Below are 22,476 nucleotides of genomic sequence, written 5' to 3' on the forward strand. Positions count from 1 at the left end.
CCAAACGCCCAGTGGAGCCTCTGTGCTGACCTAAGGGAGCTCATCAAATGGGTCCATACTTCCCGATGGCCTCTTCCCTACATTGACCAAGGGCTGGCCCAGATCCAAGGGTCACAGGTATTCACTGCAATTGACTTGACCAATGTGTACTGGACTGTGCCTGTCAGTAGGGAGGACCAATACAAGATGGCGTTTACCTTCGTGGGGCAGCAGTACACTTGGACCCAGACTCCCTTCGGATACATCAACTCCGGCAATGAATTTAACATCTTTCTGCATGAGGCCATGCCATACTTGGGTGAAAGGGGTAACGTGGCCTGTATAGTTGATGTCCTAGTCAAAAGCTCAACTGTGGAGGAACACATAGCAGAGATCTGTTACGTCCTGACACAGTAGAGGGCTGACAGAGCAAAATACTCTTTCCAAAAGGCACAGTGGTGCAGAACCCATGTCAATTTCTTGGGGCATGAGATAACGCCTCAGGGTCTCTGTCCCCAGGAAAAGAAAGTAGAATCCCTCCAGAAAATAAAAGACCCCACAACTCTGCGGGGCCTAAGGAGCATCCTTGGAGTAACTAATTACAGCAGAAAGTTCATTGAGGACTACGCAGATATCTCAAGACCCCTGATCCATCTTTTGAAGGGCGGGTCAAGTGGGAGTGGGGTCCAGAACAAGCCGAGGCAGTAAGACAACTCAAAAGAAGCCTCTCACAAGCGCCTTGCTGAGCTTACCCTGCCAAAAACAAGGAGTTCTTCTTGGATACAGGTTTCTCAAATACATGCTTGACTGCAGTACTATATCAAAAGCATGACAAGGTCAATAAAGTAATCTCCTATGCGAGTAAAACTTTATCCTCTGTGAGGAAAAATTCAACGATTGTGAGAAGGCCCTCCTGGCAACGGTGAAGGCATTGAAGAATTACAGCCCGTTTATTCAGGGGTAATACATCATAGTGGAGACTCCACACCAACCTTTGCAATATCTTCAAAGTGACAGAATCCATGCCGGAAATGTGGGTAATTCAAAATGTGGAGGTCAGATATGGCCAAAACAAGAAGAGTCCCATCAGCTGACTTGCATGATTGTGCCAGAGAAAACTGTCTGGAGGATGAAAGTCTTAAAATCAAGGACAACATGGAGGCCTACCTTAATTCCCCACACAAAGTCTATGAAGAAGACCACTGTGAGGGAATGCCCACTGTCTATGTGGAGGGGTGCTCCTACCAGGTTGACAACATTAGGGAAAAGGAACTTGTGACCGGCGTAGGGAATGCATGGATGAATGATGCCCCAGAATCCACAGCTGGGTACAAAATCGGTACCCGAAATAGTCAAGTGGCAGAGTTGATGGCTGTGCATCAAGCCATCCTCACTGCTGTCCAACACCAACTCCACAAACTGGTCATAATCACTGATTCAGATTATGTACGGAACAGGTTCGTGGAGCACCTGGTTAACTGGAAAATCAGAGGAATGCTATTTGCTAATAATAAACCTTTAAAACATGGGAAATTAATACAAAATATTGATGATCTGGCTATCTCAAATAGGATGACCATCTACTGGAAAAATATCAAGGGTAATTCTAAAGTAGAGGGACCAGACAAAACTGGAAATGACCTAGCTGATCTGCTGGCCAAAACCAGAGCCATTACATTGGGAAAGAGGACCTCAGAGTGTTGATGAAATGTCCAAAAATGTTCTGAATCCAAGACAGTTTGTTGGTGAGGAGATCCATAGCTGGCCATGCATGACCAGTGGGTGGTCCCTACCTCATTTCGAAGCCTGATGCTAAGTCACACCCTTGATGCAGCCACAGTCGGTTGTAGGGGGTTTCATACTACACTAGAAATCGTGCGAGAGGTTGCATACTGGCCACTCATGGGGCAGGACCTCGACCAATACCTGAAGGGGTGTCTTGTGTGTGCAGAATTTCAGCCAACATCACTCACACACCATGCTCCCCTCCAAAAGAGGGCGATGACACTGCCATGCTCAGATTTACAAGTCGATTTTATCGGGCCCATGATTCGCTCTTTTAGGGGGAACAAGTACATTTTGACCGTAATATGCTTGTTCACTAAATGGGTGGAATGTCTCCTGGCCCCAAATTGCAAGACAGAAACAGCAGCTGCCCTGATGATCAACCACATCTTCTCACGTTTTGGACTACCCCAAAGGATTGAGTCAGACCGAGGTAGTCACTTCACTAGCGAAGTGATGACAAAGATAAGATGTGGGAGATACTTGAGGTCAAAAGGAAGCTACAAATTGCCTAGCCACCATCCTCTAGTGGTTGAGTTGAGAGATATAACAAAAACTATTGTGAGCATATTAAAAACGTTTGTGGCAGATTCTGGGCCAAGTTGGGACATTCGATTTCCCCTTGTCCTGATGGCCATCAGATTTATCCCTTCTTCTGCAACAAAAATGTCTCCATTTGAGCTAATTACTGGACGAAGGATGGTGCTATCCCAGTATCTGCTCTACAGAACAAAAGAGCAGACCTTGATAAATGCCTCCACAACTCATGAGTATGTCGAGAATCTGAGAAAGTACCTTCAACATGCTTTTGCCTATGCTCAGTGGAATCTAGAAAGATCTGCAGACAGTATGAAGACCCACTATGATCTTAAGACAACTAAAAAGGAATATCAAGTAGGAGACGGGGTCTACTTGTACAATTTTCAAAGGAACCAAGCCAAAGAGCGCAAATTCCTCCCAAGTTGGCGGGGGCCTTTTGAAATTGAGGACAGAATCTCACCAGTCGCCTACAGAATCTGCATCCCCAAAGGCAGTTCGGCAGAAGGGGAAAATAAGTGGGTCCAAATAAATCAGCTGAAGAGTTGCCATCCCAGGCATACTTTGCAGCAAATAAAGGAGCCAACTGGAAGCCCAGAGGGGGAAATTCTGGATCCCTAGAAGAATCCACCTGTTAAAACTATATGAAGGGAATATTGTAAATTGTATTCAATGTATGCATCTGCCCCACTACACCCTCGGGGAGTAGAAGTGGGGAAATGTCCATAACCATGCTCTGTTCTGTCTCATAGCATTGGAACTAAGAAATTATAATTACCAAGGCTGACCACTCGGGGACCGGGAGGAAAGACACAAGGAGCCCGCAGTGCTGTTCCATTCTCCCATCCAGAACCGGCGAGGAGAGCGTGTCTATCTAGCACTGACGGGAGAAGCAGCTGACTTTCGCCACATGGACCAAAGAAAAAGAGAACATCCCAATCTCCCGACTTTCCTTTGACGGGCGGTCAACCTCAAGTCAGGAGGGGGGCTCTGTGGGATGTAGTGACCCACTTTTGGTCTGCTGTGCTGCATCACTCTGTTATGGTGGGGCCAGAAACAGCAAAATGGTTGCAAAACCCTTGTGCGTGCCAAAACTCCTGAAAATTGCGCTTTTCAACGCACAAAAAGATAGCTGCCCAATCTGCCACGCATGTTGTCAGTGGTGGAACATAGCTCTCACTTCTGAAATGTGTCACTGGGCTCCACAACAATTGAAAGTGGAGTGCAGAAGGAAAAAGCAGTGCGTTGCTAGATGAAACTCCAAATCTTGCTTTAAATCACTTTTTCTTTGTTGCTGAAACTTCCGAATGCTGGTACAGAACACCTTCAAATAATCAAAATTCTTGCTGGATGCTACAATTCACTTAGTTTAAGAAATCATTGTGAATTTACAAGGTCCTGAAAAGCTGAGAGCCAAAGAGATTTCCACAGCAGAAGTGGACTGCCTGTGGATCTGTCAGAAATCTCTGTGCAGCAGAGGGCTGCTGGGATGACAGCTATCAGGGGCCTGCGTGATTAAAATTTAACATGTATAGACTGAAAATCAAATGTTTGCAATCTAAGAGGCCTGTTACTGATAGTAACTCATATTGTAATTGATTTGATCCCATGATTTAAAATCTGGAATGAGAATTCTAGCTGCTATTTGATCCAACAAGTTTGTTTTGTGCTAAGGAAAAGGCCACAGAATGTAACAATTAATTTAAACCTGGCTGAAGCTGCAGAACTTGAATAACATGTTTCTCACAGAAGGAAGGTCCTGCCCCCCAGCAGGAAATCACAGAGAAGTGTTAATTGCAGGGTAGGAAAGAACCTGGTCTACAGAGGCAAAAGGGAACAATGACAAGCTGCAGAGCAGGAAATGCGAAGTGTGAAGACAGTCGTAAATGTACTCTCTTTGAACTACCTCACACCATATCTACTTCCTTGATCCGTCAGCAGGGCCAAATTTGATTTTCTTCTCCCGGTTCACAAATCTAGCCACATTAAGGCACCCCAATATCTATATTCCTCTGTCCAACTGTGCAAGCCTTCTTTTAATCTCTGTACTTCCAGATCGACTACTGTTGTGACACCTCAGCCTCCCTGTGCTTCCTCTCGCTTTTGCTCTTTCTCTCTTTTTGCTCCACTTCCATGGAATTACCTTCCCCTTGACATCCGAGAAACCATTCAAACCGATTTGTTCAAATCCAAATTGAATGCCTACCTCCTCATCTCTGAGCTATCCTCGTAACCTACCTCTCAGCTACCTCTCAGCTACCATTGAGCTAACATTTTCCCTTACCTCTAACCTGCCTCTGTCCCTCACTTACTCTACCTTCACTCCAACACTTCATCCATCATGGTCAGGTCACATCCCCATGATGTGATGACCATACAGCCTATCTGCACTTTTAAATGTCTAATATTGGTTGTCTTTAATCCATGTTTGTCCATCCATGTACCGTCCCCAGTGACTGTTTGTTTTACTGCCCTTAACGACCTAGTCAGAATTTCACTTGAACTCACCCCATTGTAAGACGCTCACTGCTTCCCATCAAATCTGATTTCTTATCTATTGTATGTTCTTTTAGGATCAATAGGGCATTGTTCCTCCATGTAAATGAATAAATAAAAGTAAGAAACCTATGACATTTACATCTTCTGGACGTAAGTTTATCATTTATATAAAACCTGCATATTAATTCTGTGCATGTTTGCTATATAGTTTCATCTTAAAATATCAGTATCTCGAAATTGATCAGCTCAATTAAATTTTTGTTTTTCAGTGCATCATTCAAAGATAAGATGGTAAAACATCTAAAAAATTGCCCAATTTTGAGACATTGGGGATGAATTTAATGGTTTTCCTTATCGGAGGTTCCCATTTTAAAAGATGTTCCAAATGCAATATATATATATAAATTGTCAAAAACTTTGCATGCCGGGGCGGCAGCCTTGAAACGTTTCTGTAGCATTTTATTCTGATTTTTTCATGGAATGTTTTAGGGGCTATTAAGAAAAGATTTATTCTGAAACTCCATAGGCAATCAAACTTAACCGTAACTATGAGTTCGACAGATTCGACCCTGCAGTTATGTTTATGTTGGTCTCCCTATAGGAAGATCCCTTTTTAGGAGCTTATAACTTTGGCGGTGTTCAATGATTGTGAACAAAACTTGTAAAAACAAATATAGACTTGACTGAAATTTTGGGGAAAGCTCACTGCAGTTTCGTTAATGTAGGTCAAACTTGGGCGGATCCCAATATTTTTTTAAAAATCTTTTTTGACTCAAATGGGGAATATATGTCTATTGCATCTACAACCTGAACTGCTAAACAGATTTTCACCAAACTTGCGCCAGGAGGTGAAGCCATGTCCCATGTCCGCCCAGCAGATTGTGTTTCAAATGGCCAAATATTTGGTAAGAAAATTGTGATATCTCAGTATGGTCCGTGGATTCACCTCCTGATTCCACAACTGTGAATGATCCTGTAGCCATGTAACATTTGGTGATGTTCCATTAATGCACTGATTGGTTAGTTGAGAAACGTGATGAACATCACCAATTTTGAAATGGATGCCATGTTAATTGTGCGACCTGTACCCATAGTCCTCAAAGAGTCCATTCAATATTTTAAGTAACCCAACATTACATTTATCTTATCCAGATGGAGAAATATCAGATCCCCTAGCCAAGAAAAGTGGCCCAGACGCCATGTGGAAGCTAGTGACTCAACGGAAAAAGGCAAATATAAGAAGCCCAGCCTATACCCTCCTGGGTAAGCGTATTATAAAGAGGGGATCACACCTCTCTGTCTTCGGGGACACAGACACTCAGACAGACTTGCCAAACCTATATCTTAAATTTACTAGCCACAACATCAGTTTCTTTGAGAAATTGGCGACAAGTTTAGTTGCCCCGGGGCACTCAACTGCTGGAAGATCCTTGGTAACCATATGGGCACCCTCATGGAGGAACTGAAGGTTCCAAAGGGATTAAAAGTTCCCCCTAGAGCCAGTGTGGAAGGCCCCCAGACTGTTCTAGAAGCAAGTGGCAGTTCTAGAGTTGGGGAAGGCCAAAATGGTGATGCAGGGGGTGTCCAGATGAGTGTTAATATGGGGAAGACCTTGAGAGGTGCAGTGGAGAAGACCGTGGGAAGCGAAAATGGCCTTGCAAGAGGCCCAGACTTGGTGAGGGAGGGGGTGAGGTGGCCAATGGGGGCAACTGCCAGAAATAAGAGGCACTTGGCAGTCGGGAGTGCATGTGAGCCCAGACCATCCACAAGGATCCAACTCCCTGTCCCTATAGGCTCCCCCCTAGAGTATTAAAGCATGGCCTCGTCCCCCCTTTCTCGTACAAATTTGGTACCTACTGTGGCCACTTGGGGGCAGGGGCACCAACAGTTGGGGAGTAGCATGGTAAGAGGAGTGCAAGTCTCTATGGTCTATCTGATCAATATGCCGTGCTTGGCCACAGGGACCTTTGAGGATGCTATAAGCTTAATTTACTTGTCATTTACAGAGCACCCAATAGGAATACCCACCCGGACCTAGACACACCTTTGTTGCTAGCTCCTCATATCAAACCCAACACCAAATGCATCATATTGGGTGATATTAATCTAGGATTTAATGATAAGCAGGACCCTAAAGCAGAAGCCCTACATACAGCACTCAAAGATAGGAACTTTACACAGCTGGTGAATGCCACTACCCATAACAAAGGTCAAATACTGGATTGGATACTAACGCTCAATGCTAAATTATCCATCTAGTCAATTGTTCCCCTTGACTGGACTGACCACCATAGCATCAACTTCTCCCTTACTAGGAAAGGGACTAGCCCCGCAATGACCAAGGCAATGGATACCAATGAAAAAATAAATATGTGCAAGCTAACAGCTGAGAACCTAGCACCTATTATAACAGATGCATTGTCTCCATTTCAGTCACTAACAACAACCCTAATCAGCTGGCAGAGACCTACCATACGTGTCTCACCACCACTATCAATTCGGTAGCACCTCTAACAACCAAAACACGATGTGCAGACAAATGCACAAGCTTTTGGTTTAATGAAGAATTAGTTTTGCTAGGACTAACAAAAAGAGCGCTTGAACATAGCAACAAAAAATCTCCCGCAATAGAATCTAAGAATGCCTTGAGAGCTGCCAACAAAATATACAAAGCTGCAATCATATCCCACAAAGCCATGGTATATAACACACAAATCAGCAACGCTTCCTCCAATTCTAAAGAGCTCTTTTCCATTCTTAAAGAATTCGAAAAGCCCAAAACCAACCACTACACCTGCCACCTCCAGCAAGTAATGGTGTACTACTATCCAAACTACACTATCATGTAAAATTGAGCTACTCCAAAACAAAATCCTCATAAAAAGAAAACTCCTAGCTGACAAAAATGCTTATAATACCAATCTCAACAAAACTAGGGAAAATGCGAACCTGCAATTCAAATTTACCCCAGTGACTGAAGCCACAGTGGCAGACACCATCTCCAAACTAAAAGCCTCTAATTGTAAAGTTGATAGTTTTCCAGCCCACCTAATTAAACGTTGCGCCCCTCTCATCACTCCTATTATCATAAACTTTGTGAACGCTTAATTTAAAACAAACACAGTCCCAGCAAGTATAAACGAAGAATGGGTAACCCATTACTAAAAAAAAACGTCCCTGGATCCTACAGTTCCCACCAACTATCGATCAATAAACATGGTTCCGTTTTTACTCAAGATTATTGATGAAATAGCTTATAATCAAATTCAAACACACCTTGAGCAAAACCATCTCCTTGGAGCCAGACAATCGGGTTTCAGGCCCAACCAAAGTATAGAACCGACTCTCTTGGACCTGAAAATCCCGATAGATACCATCAAGGATTCAAGTAACCTCTGTATACTACTGCTGTCAGACCTTCATGCAGCATTCGACTAAGTGGACCACGATATATTATATGCTACACTTGTTGAGGACTTTTGTTTTTTTAAGGATGCCCCCAATGGGTGAAATCCTTTCTAGCAAAACGCACTTCGAGATTAAGCATTGGTAAAGAGGCAGCCGATCCTATACCAGCCCCATAGGAGTACCCCAAGGGTTCTGTCTCTCTCTCCCACACTATATAATGCCTACACTAAGCTTCTCTTCTCGGCTTTGGATGCCATGGGTGTCATCTACACCAACTTATCAGATGACACCCAGATCCTTATACCTCTCTCAGGGGACTATGCCCAGGATACGATAACCATAAATAGGATCTAAGCAATAATCCAAAAGTGGAAGGCTTTGGACAGCCTCTGTCTTAACAATGAGAAAACGGAGATCCTCATTGTGGGCTCCCAAGCCAAAATCAACTCTCTCCACCCAGACTACTCATCCATCAACATTGATGGTTCTCTAATTTCAGTATCAAAACAGGTAAAAACATTAGGCGTATACTTAGACGCTAATCTAACTATGACTAGACATGTAAGCTTGTTATCGTCATCTACATCCGACACTGCCAAACTGATTGCCCTGAGCCGCGAGTTCCTCATATCCACTAAATGTATCACCCTAGCCAGAGCCATAATACAATCTAAATTGGACTATTGTAACATATTCCTATTACGGCCCTCCAAAGCCAACCTAGGGAAACTACAATTAATGCAAAATAAAGCATTAGGAGCAGCCTTAGGAATCAAAAAGTCTGACCATATATCTAACATCATGAGGGAGACTAAATGGCTACCTATCAAGGCTAGAATCATTTTCAAATCACTATGCACCACCTATAGATGCATTACCAACAAAACACCTATTTACTTAAACAACTCAGTAAGTAAAAAAGCCTCCAACAGAGCGCTCAGATCTAATAAAAGGTTGCTCTTTACTGTCCCCCACTTCAAAAGTTCCAGAGCAGGAGGCAGCAGCTTCCTAGTCATGGCCCGGAAACTTTGGAATGAGCTTCCACTCAACATAAAAAATGAAGACTCCTTCCAGTGCTTCAAAAAAGTACAAAAAACCTAGCTATTCAACCAATACTAGTCAAACTACATATGATTAAATATCCATCCAGGCTGCTGCTTCCCCAGGGTAGAGTGTCACCAGAAATTGGATACTTGTATATTGAATTGTTATATGGTGAACCAGAAGTTGTGTATAGTGAAAGTGGCCATGTAATGTTTTCAACCTATGTATCCGTGTACCAGTGTCTCACTGAAAGGTATTGGAACACTTTTGAATTTTTCTGTGAGATGTCTGTAACAACGCCGTGATACCCAAGGGTTTGGGCGTTTAACAAATTAAATAAATTAAATAAATAAATAAATACACCAAAAAGTAAATGAAACTCTACGCACCATCTAGATCACTTTGATCAAGATCCAAAGGACAAATGGAGGTCCCAAGATTTAAAAGAACAAAGGGCCTTGGATGTTCCTTCCACTTCCTTGCAGCTCAGGCATGGAACACCCTTCCCACAGAATTGTGATTGGAAAATCACTTCCTGTGTTTTTGACAGCATTTGAACACTTTCTTATTTGAGTAACATCCCGCTAAGGCCCACTTTTTGTTGTGATGCGCTTGGTAACACCTAAGGGAAAAGATCCTGTTATTTTTTTTTACTGATGATATTTGTGCGGGCCTGTTCTAGCAAGACTTTTTGTGTCTGTGTACGCCCTGATGCCTGTGGGCTTTGGCGCTATATAAATAAATAAATAAATATATAAGTACAATTAACTGTTCTCTTTCACAACAGGGTGCAAAAAAGGCATGTCAGAGGGCCAGGATGGCAAATGTAATCCATCCACAAACAACCTCATGTTTCTGCGGATTTCACGTGAGGTGTACACATGTTCTCTTCTTCTCTTTCTATCCAAATGCCTCCAGCTTATTCAGAAGGGCTGCATTCAAGCTGCTAGAGATATGTCCACACATCAGATCCACAACCCCTCAATCTAACCTTCTCAATTCAGCTCTACAATTCAAATGCATATATCAATTATGAGAGTGTAATGATGGTCTGAAACAGCCCAGATGTATGCAGTAAGTGTGGAGCCAGTAAAACTCAGACTCAGTGACAGATATAGTCAAAATGAAAGGCAAAACACAACTTTATTAACATCCAAAATAAAGCAGGGACAGCATACAAGCAATAGGCGTGCAGCTCTCAGAGCTGTCAAATGAAACAATACTGTATAAACCAAAAACACATCACAATGCAAACATTATACAAAAAAACCCTACCGGAGGAGGGAATTTGTTAAGGGAATTGACTACATATAGGATCCATATGTGTTAAACATTTGATTGGGTTACACACATATATGATAGCTCCACATGGAACCAACTCTAAATTGATAATAGTAACTACATGTAATCTCTAAAATACATGATTGGATGACACAGCAGTACTGGGTGGCCTAGCACTGAGGGTCCTGATTGGTTGGCATTATGCTGACCAACCTTGGCCAACTGACAAGTCGTCAACACACAGGAAAAATGGGAAGTAGGGGGTGACAGGTCCGCAGACTGTCTTCCTTAAAACATATACCATCTCTTATTAGTAGGTAATGAGCCAGAGTGATTCCTCTGTAGTTGGCCTTGCATGGCACCACATGTCTGGGAATTTGTGTAAGGAGAAAGGAAGGTGCCCTATCTATGTCTATTGCTACTGAATGGACGTTGATGTTCAAGTTGGGTCGCATGTGATGAGACCACATTTTTGTCCTGCATTTATGGGGATTTTAGCTAATTGTAATGAAGTTGTCATTATTCTCACTACCACTAGGGACGTACTTGGTCTGCTCCCTATGTGGTCTTTAGCTTATATTTATTCTGCACTTGGTCTTCTAAGACTGTTCTTTTAATTAATCTAAGAATATATGGCAAGTGCCTTGGGAATTACTATCTCGTGTTCTCTCTGAGCTGTGCGCACCTTCCCTATTTTGTCAGCAAACTTGATTTGGTGTGCACAGATAATTTTCTGGCCTGGCGCAAATATGTATATCAGTGGATTCAGCATTTTGGGTTCTTGAGAAGCCTTGAGTCCTCTCATTTACTTTAAGATGTGCTGCAGCTTCCATTTTGGAAAAGATGGCTGCTTAGTACTATCAAGGAATGCTTGAACTAAGAAAGTAGAAGCTAAAGTTGTCACTGAGCCGCTTTTATGCGAATGACACCTTTGTGATTGCCATCACGCACTAAAGGATAGTACAGATGTGTAGAAAGCACAAGTCTACCAAGTAAACTTGAACACTTAAGAAATTGCTTTCCAGTGTGTTCTTAGGCACGTCAGGAACGCCCAGTCACTCCTTGCCCCCTGAGACTCTCTGTAACCTCTTAAGCTACATCGACTTTGCGGTGTGTAAAAACTCAAAGTTTTGTAGAGCCTACGCTAATTGACTTCTGCATCAGTCACTACCATTGGCTTGCAGTCACACAGGGACTACAATCCCTAGAAGCATCAGCGCCCCTCTTAGAGGAACGTCAAGCACTTCACTGCCGGTGCTTCATGGCCAAGCCGGTGTTGCGCCGGTCCTCGCCGCCCACGGCGTCTGGCACAGAAAACGCTGCCAGTAAATACCTAGACACTAAACATATAAACCCACGCCAATATGAGTTTCTCCCCTCTAGACAAATTGCTCTTGGAGCAACACAAACTTCATTGTCTAAATAAAGCTATTATAGCAACTCAACATGCCACTGACAAAAAAACAACCATAATGGAAACAATGAGGAACTTGCAACTAAAAGACACCACAAAAAACATGACCAGCAGTGTCCCAACCGCAAGCCACATCGATCACAACTAAATATACCACTGAGCTTAAAATCTGTCTACTTAATACACGCTCACTAAATAAACATGCCGAATGCATCCATGACAGGATCATTGAGGAAGACATAGACATTTTTTGTATCAGGGAAACATGGCTCACAGATCCAATTGGTCCGACGTGCGACATTGCAGTACCCGATGGATATGTAATTCATTGCACCAATAGAGAAACCAGGAAAGGAGATGGATTAGCATTTATTGCAAGAAGATCCATCGCCCTCTTCCCAGGTAAATCGTCACAAAATGATTAATCTTAAACACTCACCAACCAAAAACAACTGCCTTAATCTGATAGTGGTTTACAGACCACCATCCTCTAACCCTGAATTCAACAAAGATCTTACCCATCTTCTTAATCTCCTCAAAGGGCCCAAGTGCGGCACTCTGGCGGTCAGAGATTTCAATAGATGGTTTGGCAACTAGGCAGACAAAGACGACATCAATTTAGAAAGTTGTTGCAAAACATAGATTATGTTGTTACTAACAAAGAACCTACAATGAAAAACGGACAACAACTGGAATGAGTAATTACCAACAAGCTAGAGACACATGACTATCAGACGGAACCTGGTATTTGGTCGGACCATTTTAGTGTCACCTTTCAGGTCTCTCCGCCCTCCACTAAGGTAGAAAATCCTAACCCTCCTATAAAAATCACTCAAAGAAACTTCAACAACATCAAAAGAGAACAACTCAAATCTTGTGTAAAGGATCTTACCTCCATTAACAAACAGGAGGATTCTTGGTATGCCATGATGTCCAACCTTCTTGACCATCTAAAAAAAGTTAGTAGACCATAAGGCCCCCTCCACCCCAGATTAAACCTCTTAGGACCAAAAACAAATTGCAACTATGATTCTCTTAGGAACTGTCCCAGCTAAAAGAAACAAAGAGAAAACTTCAAAATGTTTGGAATAAAAACCCACAGCAGAAAATAAAGAAAAATGCAAGACTGCAGAGATCTGTTACAAGAAAGTGATAATTGAGGCCAAAAAGCAGTACTTCAATAACCAAATTACAGCAGCCGACAATGCATCAAGCAAACTATTTAATATCATGAAGTCTATAGACAAACCAACAGCATTCTCACCTCCCTTGACACACTCGCAACAGGAATGCGATAACACCCAGAAAGCATTTTTTGTGAAAATTGAAGAAGCTAGAGATACAAATAAATAAACCTAACATAAAAATGCCTTTAGAAAAGGCTCTTGAAAATATACAAACTATCAACTTCTCGAATATCCAGCAGAGGAGATGAAAAGAAACACTTGCTTCTATGAACCCGACATTGTGCGCTGAAATCATCCTACCAGCCAAACTAATACTTGAATACCCAGATGTTTTCACCCCCATACTGGCGAAAATCGTAAATACTTCATTTAGGGACCAGTTAGTCCCACAAGCCATAAAAAAAGGTCACTGTAACCCCCCACCCCCAATAAAAAAAAGCCAGGCCTAGATCCCACAGACCCAAGTAACCTTAGATCAATCACGAACTGCAACTTCCTATTAAACAATATGGACAAGGTTGCTACAGCACAATTAGAGGCACACACAGATGCCTCAGACTCACTCCACCCACAACAGTCAGGGTTTAGACCGGCAAACAGCACCGAATCAGCCACGCTAGATCTTCAGACAAAGATGCTCAGCATCATGGACAAGGGAAAGGCAGGCCTCCTCATCTTGTTGGATCTCAGTGCAACATTTGATCTGCTAGATCATAATCTGCTTGAATTAGCACTAGGTAAAACAGCTAACTGTTCACCAGCAGCAAAGACATGGATAATGTCCTTCCTAAAGAACAGGACTTCTCGAGTGCACTGGGGAGACACATTCTCCATGGAAGAAGAGATGTGGGTTTTCTCAGGGAGCCAGTATGTCACCACTACTATTTAATCTTTACATCAGATTTCTATGCTACATATTAGAGCATGTAAATGTGTTTTTCACTAATTACGCAGACCATACACAGCTAGTGCTAGATCTTAGTGGAGACCACAAAAAAGACGACAATTTACTCAGAATATGCAATATCATTGAAAAATTGATGAACTCTAATTAGATGTGCCTGAATGGCAAGAAAACTGAGCTGATGGTTTTTGGGTCTACTCAAACCAGAAATTCTCTCTCCCCAGAATACACCCATTTTCAGATTGAAGACATTAACATCAAAGTACTTGAGAAAGAGCAAATCTTAGGTATGATGATGGAAGCATCCCTATGAGCAAAGGCTCAGACACAATACATTAAAAAAAAATGTAATTACTATCTAAGACTTCTCAAAGCCATCAGACCATACCTCTCTGAGAAAAACTGTGCTACCATGGCCAGGGCAACTATTCTATCCCACCTAGACTACGGTAATGCATTAATGATAGAAGCAAACACAAAAACTAGGTGTATCAGATCATTCAAAACAATGCGGTCAGGATCATCAAATGCAAATAAAAATCAGACCACATCAGTAATTCTAGGAAGGAGCTACACTGGTTTAAAGTGGGAAGCAGAACCCACTTTAAGGCCCTCACAATAGCTCATAGATTCATTCATGGGAAAGCCCCAGGTTACCTGAAATCCAAAATGTATACTTATGCTCCCAGCCGCAGTTTAAGATCAATGGATCAAAATAGGATTGCAGTAGCTATACACAAAAGTAAGATAGGCCGGGGTAAATCCTTCCCAGTCATCACAGCAGGTATCTGGAATAACCTGCCATCTAACATAAGCAAAGAACCCGAACTACATTTTCGTAAACTAGTGAAAACTCATCTCTTCGACTAAACCAACGCTCCTAGATTCTGCTGACACTTAGATCCCCACATAGAGTTGTCCTGTCATATTTTATGTTTGTCTCCTGTGTCCTTGTATCTGCGCCCCGAGACTTGCGAGTTACTGACGCAGTAGAAATGTATAAATAAAATAAAATTGTGTTTCTATTTTAGTAAACCATATAGTCATTTTGTTTGTGTTGCATTCAGATTATATATGTTGCTTATGTTCGTATACCTCATGTCTAAATGGATGCAATTGATGTTATTTGTGTATAAATGAATATTTGACATAATGTTCGTTCTTCATGGTGAGTGCATATTTGTTTCATATATAATGCATGCATATCTGTGGTTTCACTGCACGCTTTCTTATTCTTGTCATCTTTAGTTTAAATCACTGTTTCCATTCTGCTGTATCTGTATGGGTTATGGGTGGCACGGCTGTCTTTAGTGGGCAACATTTATCACCTGTGAGATATAGGGTCAGGGGAGGGGCGGTAGCTATGAATGACGTATTCCTCTGTCTCTCAACAAGAGTGTATTTGTGCTATGTTCAGAGCCTGCTCTTTCACAAACTGCCTTTTTTAAACATTTACCTCTTTACTCTTCCAAGATCTACAGCCATCACATCTAAGGAGACATACTGCAGGTATGTTTAAATAAACTACTTTGAAACATTGTCAAGTATGATAAAACAATAAAATACATAGTGGGCACGTGTAAAAAATGCAATATACTGACACCATACATGTTTTAGGTATTAAAAATCAATCTATTATAAATTATAAATTGATTAGTCCAGTACAACAGCAGCTTTAAATTTGAAATAAACATCATTTCATTTAGGAAATAAGTAGCATCTGCTAGTGCATTTAAAACCTCTTCTGCTTTCATTACTGACACATAATACATGGCAACATGCAATGCTCGTAGAGAAGCTTGTAAATAATTAGTTCACTAAAGGATAACTGGAACATTGCTAGTGACCTGTGATAGGAACATGATATGACATCACACCTGCTTTTTAATCAGTTGTTACACTTCAGTTCTGATGGTACAATGGCTGCTACTTCATCAAACACATAATAAAATCCAAGATGCAACTGTAGCATTTAACTATAGTTGTGACAAGGTTTTGCTATTCCATTCTTGTAAATGGCTGTCTGTGAAACTTTATTAATGGTAAGAAGTTTTTGTTATGGTTGTATGTTGATTGTGTACATTGAGTTTAACACAAAAGAGGGAGAGTCTGTTATTGCATTTATTGATTGGTTATTTGCAATTTGCACTATACAGCAGTTGTGTTTCAAGGTGCATCAAGACAAGGGTGCTGGACATATAGGCAAACAGGTATACAACAAAAACAGAAACGTTCTTAAAAGGCCTTGAAACATTTGGGTCTACCATAAAATAAGGTTGGACCAATGGAGTGGTTACCAGGACCTATTGTGGAAATACAAGTTAAATTTAGATGTGTCGTGATTTCAAACCTTGCCGTAATATGTTACGACATTTCCTAACCCAAAATAATGTACAGTGCTTATGCACTTTTGTTTCAACTGTTGGGAACTCTTGATTGATGGGGCAGTATTATGGGCCAGCCTCCAGAGGAATGAAATTGTAGATGTAGCAGTGAAAAGACTCTGGAAACCTTGAGAAACTGCAAACTTTGACAGATTGGGTAACATTGTGTACTGCCCTTTCTGCACAGAGGATTCAACAATGTTGTCAATGGGTGATCCAGCTGTACAAATTGGCCTCAGATTGCTTCTGGAATTAATTGTTTGATGGTTGAAACTCCTCATTGATTCTTGCACTTGTATGTTTTAAACAAAAATGTTGATTTAGGGAAAATGTGTATTTGTAATTGTTTTAGATGTGGGTGCATAATGAAAATGAATGAAATGAGTATGAAATTAAAAGTAACTAACATGTAGGATTTTATAATTTTATGTCTTAACATGGTGCACTGGAATTTGTGTAAACGTTTAAAAATACTAAACACACAATAAAAAATAAACCAAATAAAACAACAGCCTATTGTCTTTTTACTTTCCGCAGATGCAAAATCACCAGCAAATCTTTCCTCAATAAGAAAATGCATTTTGGAATCTGAGATTATGGCACATGATCTTTGCTGCTGAAAAACTGCAACATCTATGACTCCTTATGGCCAGTGGACTTCTAAGAAACTTTGCTCACCTTTTCATAACCCGCCTCATCCTCTTGCTCCTGTAGGTGATTTTGCTGTTTTGCACCTGTTATCACTTACTTCATATACTCCAAGTGGTGCTGGTTGTGGTGGTTGCCCCCAGGGAAGTAAGGTGGTGCTGCTGCCATTACATTTGCTTCTGTGCTGGCTCCCAGAAAGGAATACAAGATTCCAGATGGATAATCTTTCTAGAAATTAATAGAATAAAGGAGTCTGCTCTGTCAATGGAGCTGGTAGCTGAAAAAAGGTAGTAAAAGTTGAAAAAAGTGGAGAGAACAGGTTGTGCCATCTGTAGATGGAGAGGGATTTTATTTTAAATTTGGTAGGGAGTGAAGAAAAGGTATTATATGTGTTCACAGACAGTGGATGCCAGTCTTGGACTATTTGGTCTTACAGAATTTGCGTGGTTACCACATGATGTCTACAATCATGTCATGCCACTTGTGAATATAGGTGCTCCCAAAATGACATAATTGATGGCAGTTTGACTGTGTTAAATATCTGTTTTCAAATTATGTACAGCTAAGACAATTAAGGAGGACCAATGCAGGTTTTTAAAAAAAAATAAGGACTTGGAAAACTTAATCGATTCACTATAAGTGGCAGAAGTGGGTGAAATGTAATTAAATCTTTGATCAGTTATGTCTTCTGTGAAACACTGAGTTACTTGGTGTAATTGTTGGGAGCATTGTTTGCATGTACAAGTTCCACAATTATATTACATTTTATTTTTTAGATAATTATTCATGTTCCTACAAAATTTGATGACATTGTAAATCATTGCTCTTGATTCCTGACTTCATTTTTGCAGTGGGTTTTCTATTTTCCTGAGTCATTATTTACTGCTCATTCCAGGTAATAATGTGGCGTTATCCTTCTTGTTTGGTTCTTGTTGTGTATTAATGATATGATATGATAGGTTATTTATAACGCCCTTAATACCCAGAGGTTTCCAAGCGCGGACCCAGGGATCAAACCTGTGTTGCTCTGTGTCTGTGTTGCTCCATGTCGTCTTGCTTCTCGAGACATTGCTGTTTATCTGCTCTACATCAGGGATACAAGATACATTTAATACATTCGAATGTTATTTGTTCTTTCCAAATGAGTAGAGATCCTTAGTTCATCATAACATACGTAAATATTTACCATTTAAATCCAAGGTATTGCTCATAACTTATAGAGAAAATAGTTTTATGTGAAGTACTGCAATATATCTGTTATATGTCGGATGTTTGCAACACATGTATTTTATTTATCTGTTAAATAAAACTGGCATTGAATATTACACTATGCAGGTCTTTTAAAACAAATCTTTGTTTTTGATGCATATGTTTTGAGAATGCTTCCTCTGAAATGATATCCTGCACATTATTTTATATATTGTCATGAAGTGATGACATAAAGTATTTTTTTTTAAAACATACTTCTTAGTTTTAAACAAGATTTCTGAAAATGTGTTTGCCAGATTATACATAATCTCTATTATAATATTTTCTTTCATAATAAAAGAATCATTCACTGAAATGTAGAGAAAGAGAGCTTGCTATGGGAAACAAAGGTTGCACCACATTACCAGTGAGTTTTTAAAGTAAATTATTTCAAAAGAGCCTCTAGTATTCCCCCATATGTGGTCCAATCCTAATGATAGTATGGGGTATAGTGGGCATCGAGCCAGGCCATATGCCATGTCCATTGGCTATTCAGGATGTGCAGTTGGGGTATGAATCTCATGTCCTAGCTGCTTGAGCTGCTCAAAGTGACACACATCGATGTCCGCTACAACAAACATATTTGTCAAAGAAGCATTATAGTCCTTTCATATGTGTTAATAGAGGAATTGGTAATAATTGACACACAGTGCTGGAGGATCACAACACCCTCAGTTAAATAAATCATTGTAATTCACAGCAAAATTATGGTTTAGTTACCCTGCCCAAAATCTACAGAGTGTTGCGGCCTACAACATGACTGAATCCCATGAACCATGGTCTATGGCCATTGGCCATTACTGCAAGGCATGGATAGCGGCCCATGTTCCTATAAAAGGGGTACAGTGAGCACTAGGCAAGGCCACAGGCAAGTCTGCTGGCTATTGTGGGAGGTTTGATTGTTCTAAGGTACAACCAACCCTCATTCCCACAGCAATTTGACCATCAATGGTGCCATTTGTGATGTCATTTGAGTTGGTACATGTGTTGGTATGAACAGTGCATGGTATCGCATCGGTTTTTAGATTTTTCTGCTGCAACCATAATGTCGTTTTTTTTTAATTTTCACTGATTTTCAATCACCCCATTAACAGAATTTGCTTCACTGATATATACGTGTGTAGGTATAAAGAGAAGCATAAATGAACATGTCTAACAGTTAGAATGCATGCTCAAAGTCATCATCTTAGCATCCCTTGCAAGAGAAATATGACTTAACAGGGCAAACGTGTTTCACGACTCTAGTGAGTGACATGCTTACCCATAGCACTACTGTTGGCTAGTAGGTGTTTATTGTGAACAACAGTTCACCACCTAGACCACAATCATGAAATCTTTTCCAGTCACACGTTGGAAAAAAACAGGGCATACCATCATCCCTATTCAGGCATAATCACAAAAATGCTGACTTTCTACAAAGTGTGATAGATCATAATATTAGAATTATGCAGGAAACCTTGATGAATAAATCAATTTACCATGACTGGCCACAGGGTACATAGAGTTCATTGTCCCAGCTATACAAAGGCACACGGGGGCAGACAATCTAGGGTGATCCTCATATGGTAAACGGCAGAAAATGCAGAATGCATCAGCCCTCAAAAGAGGTGCCCTACACACATGTGGATCAAAATATGTAAAGATATATGAAACATGCAATCAGATATTTACCTCTCTGTAGAGTATATGCGCCATGCAGACTCAGTCTACTTTGTTTCAGAGTCAATTATAATTTTAGGATTCAATCTGAAATTGTTTTGTCTGAAAGGCAGGTGAAAATAATCTTGTACAGGGATATGAATCTCTTTCTTTAATACCTCTATTTATAGCAAACAGGAGGCAAACACACATTCCTACAGGATACACCGTACCAGGATAGCCTATTAACATACAGAAAAACCTGCAACATTACTACCCGAAACTGCAAGAAGTTACTAACCCTGTGTAAGAGTGTAGGTTTTGAAAGCCTGAATGGGAGGGAGAAAAGGGATACTATCAGAAAATGTACTTTCAATTAATCTCGGGTAGCAGTCTAATATATTATTCTATCACTGGGTTAGCCCCACTGAAATCAAGGGCATGATTGTCAAAGTGATATCACCACACTAAGACCATCTTCAACTGGTTTTATACATGAAAACAACACTCAAAGCCAAATCAGAACAACTCCACCAAATCACTTTTACAAACGTCCCCCCAAATCCACCTGGATAGAAGAAAGTACAGATACATTCATCTCTGTTCTCATTCCAATGAACTAAGAAATACTACTGGCACCACCCTCATTAAAACCTACAAGTCTCGGGAGAATAGCTCAGGGGCAACACACTCGCTTTGGAAGCAAGATGATGCAGAGCAAAACAGGTTGGATCTCCGGGACCATGCTTAGAAACCTCTGGATATTAAGCACATCAAAAATAACCTATTAGAATTATAACCAAACCAGAGGTCACACAAACCAAGATGTCAGAGACATGAAAATATCTTCATCATGAAGCATCCAATTCACCTGAGTTTCAAACCCCCTAAATTATATAACACATAATGACCAACAGGACATGGACATCATTTGGGAGTTGCCAGGGGTAGGACCTGCTACTCCTGGCTCCCCTCTGCTACCCTTACACCTCTCCCTGTTACCCCTGGGCCATGGGAACAATGAGGCAGTGTCAAGAGCAGATATCTGTGTTGCACCTGAAAATCGCAGTTGTAAATGCAGATAAATGTGCCAATGTTTTTTTCAACTGGAATCTAAATCTCGTTAGCTGAAACAATAACAAAAGGATGCAGGAAATACCATGAAGCCGAAGTCCATTAGTGAAGAATGCCTGAATGGTTGAGTTCAGAGGCGGGGCTGTATGTGCAGCTCATACCCAATACTGTAGCAACAGGAAGGATATGGGGGCTAGGCCTAGCTAGCTGGATATGGGTAAGATCAGCCTGGAGTACTCAGTGACAGCCCAGCATGAATGCCAATCCCATTGGTGTTTTTTTGTCTGCTTTGCACATTCAGTGACCCACTGGGACTGTAATGAGCGGGGCATGCCTCAGTGGCTTCAACCAACAAACCTGCCTGAGAACTGTTTGACCTGACCCAGATCTGCCAGACCTGCATCACAAGCACACTATACGTAGACACAAGGTGAGATATTTTATTTGAAGTTGCCCCCGCCTTTAAAGTAAAACATCTGTTGCTTCCTCAAGCAAGTCAAAAAATATATATGTGGAAGGATAGCTCAGCGGAAATGCACTTGCTTTGGAAACAAGAGGGTGCAGTGCAACATTAGTTCAATTCCTGTTTAAGTGTTTAGAAGCTGGAAGAGGCTGGCATTAACAAAGATATAAAATAACCAAAGAAAATAATAAAAAATGATTTTTTCGAGGGGTGATGTCATGGAGCTGCTGCTGCTGTTTGCATTTTAAAATACAAAATAAACTGTTATTACTGAGCCCTGCAACACATCCTTCCCCTCTATCTATTTAATTGTATGGAGGCTAGAGCTGGAGACTTAATATGTTGTACCTGTGACTTACAGATATTGGGAGAGAGTGTTTGAGACTTAATGTGTTGTAAAACAGTTGAAATGCATTGAATGTAGACATAAGATGTTTGAAGAGGGTAATTGAGAATCACGCTGTTGAAGGTGGGTATGGAAGAGTTAAGTTGCTAGTTTGCTTGAGGTTGATTGTGTTGGAGAATGCTGGAGACTAAAGTTGCTGGAGGACAGCACTGTGTAACCATGAAGGTGTTGGAGTAAGGTTTTGGAGGTGTGAGGAGTTGGAGGGCAGAAGTGGGTGCCAGACATCTAAAGCTCTTGAGAGAGGGCCCTTAGCGACTCTCAGTGGATGCTGGAGTACCTGTGGTGAAATGTTTGGGGGATATTCAAGCTCTCGGTGACTGGGGGGAGTGGGTTGCTGTGCAATGGTCCAAAGTGCACTATTGACAAGAAAATACCTGCACATATTATCCAACTGTAAAACACTGAAGTGGTACATCCTCTGAGTGTCTTCTGGTCAGTTTCTGTTTCCAGTCTTTGGTCAGACACTTGGCAGGCACTGGATTTCTGTGCTCTGGGGTTTAGGCATCTTTGAGATGCTCTGTCTGTTTATAGTTTAGCCCGAGTGATGTACAGTAGTCCAGGTTGTTGTGTTGGACAT

Source organism: Ambystoma mexicanum, chromosome 4p (assembly GCF_040938575.1).
Source record: "Ambystoma mexicanum isolate Mex_15411 chromosome 4p, UKY_AmexF1_1, whole genome shotgun sequence".
Lineage (NCBI taxonomy): Eukaryota > Metazoa > Chordata > Amphibia > Caudata > Ambystomatidae > Ambystoma > Ambystoma mexicanum.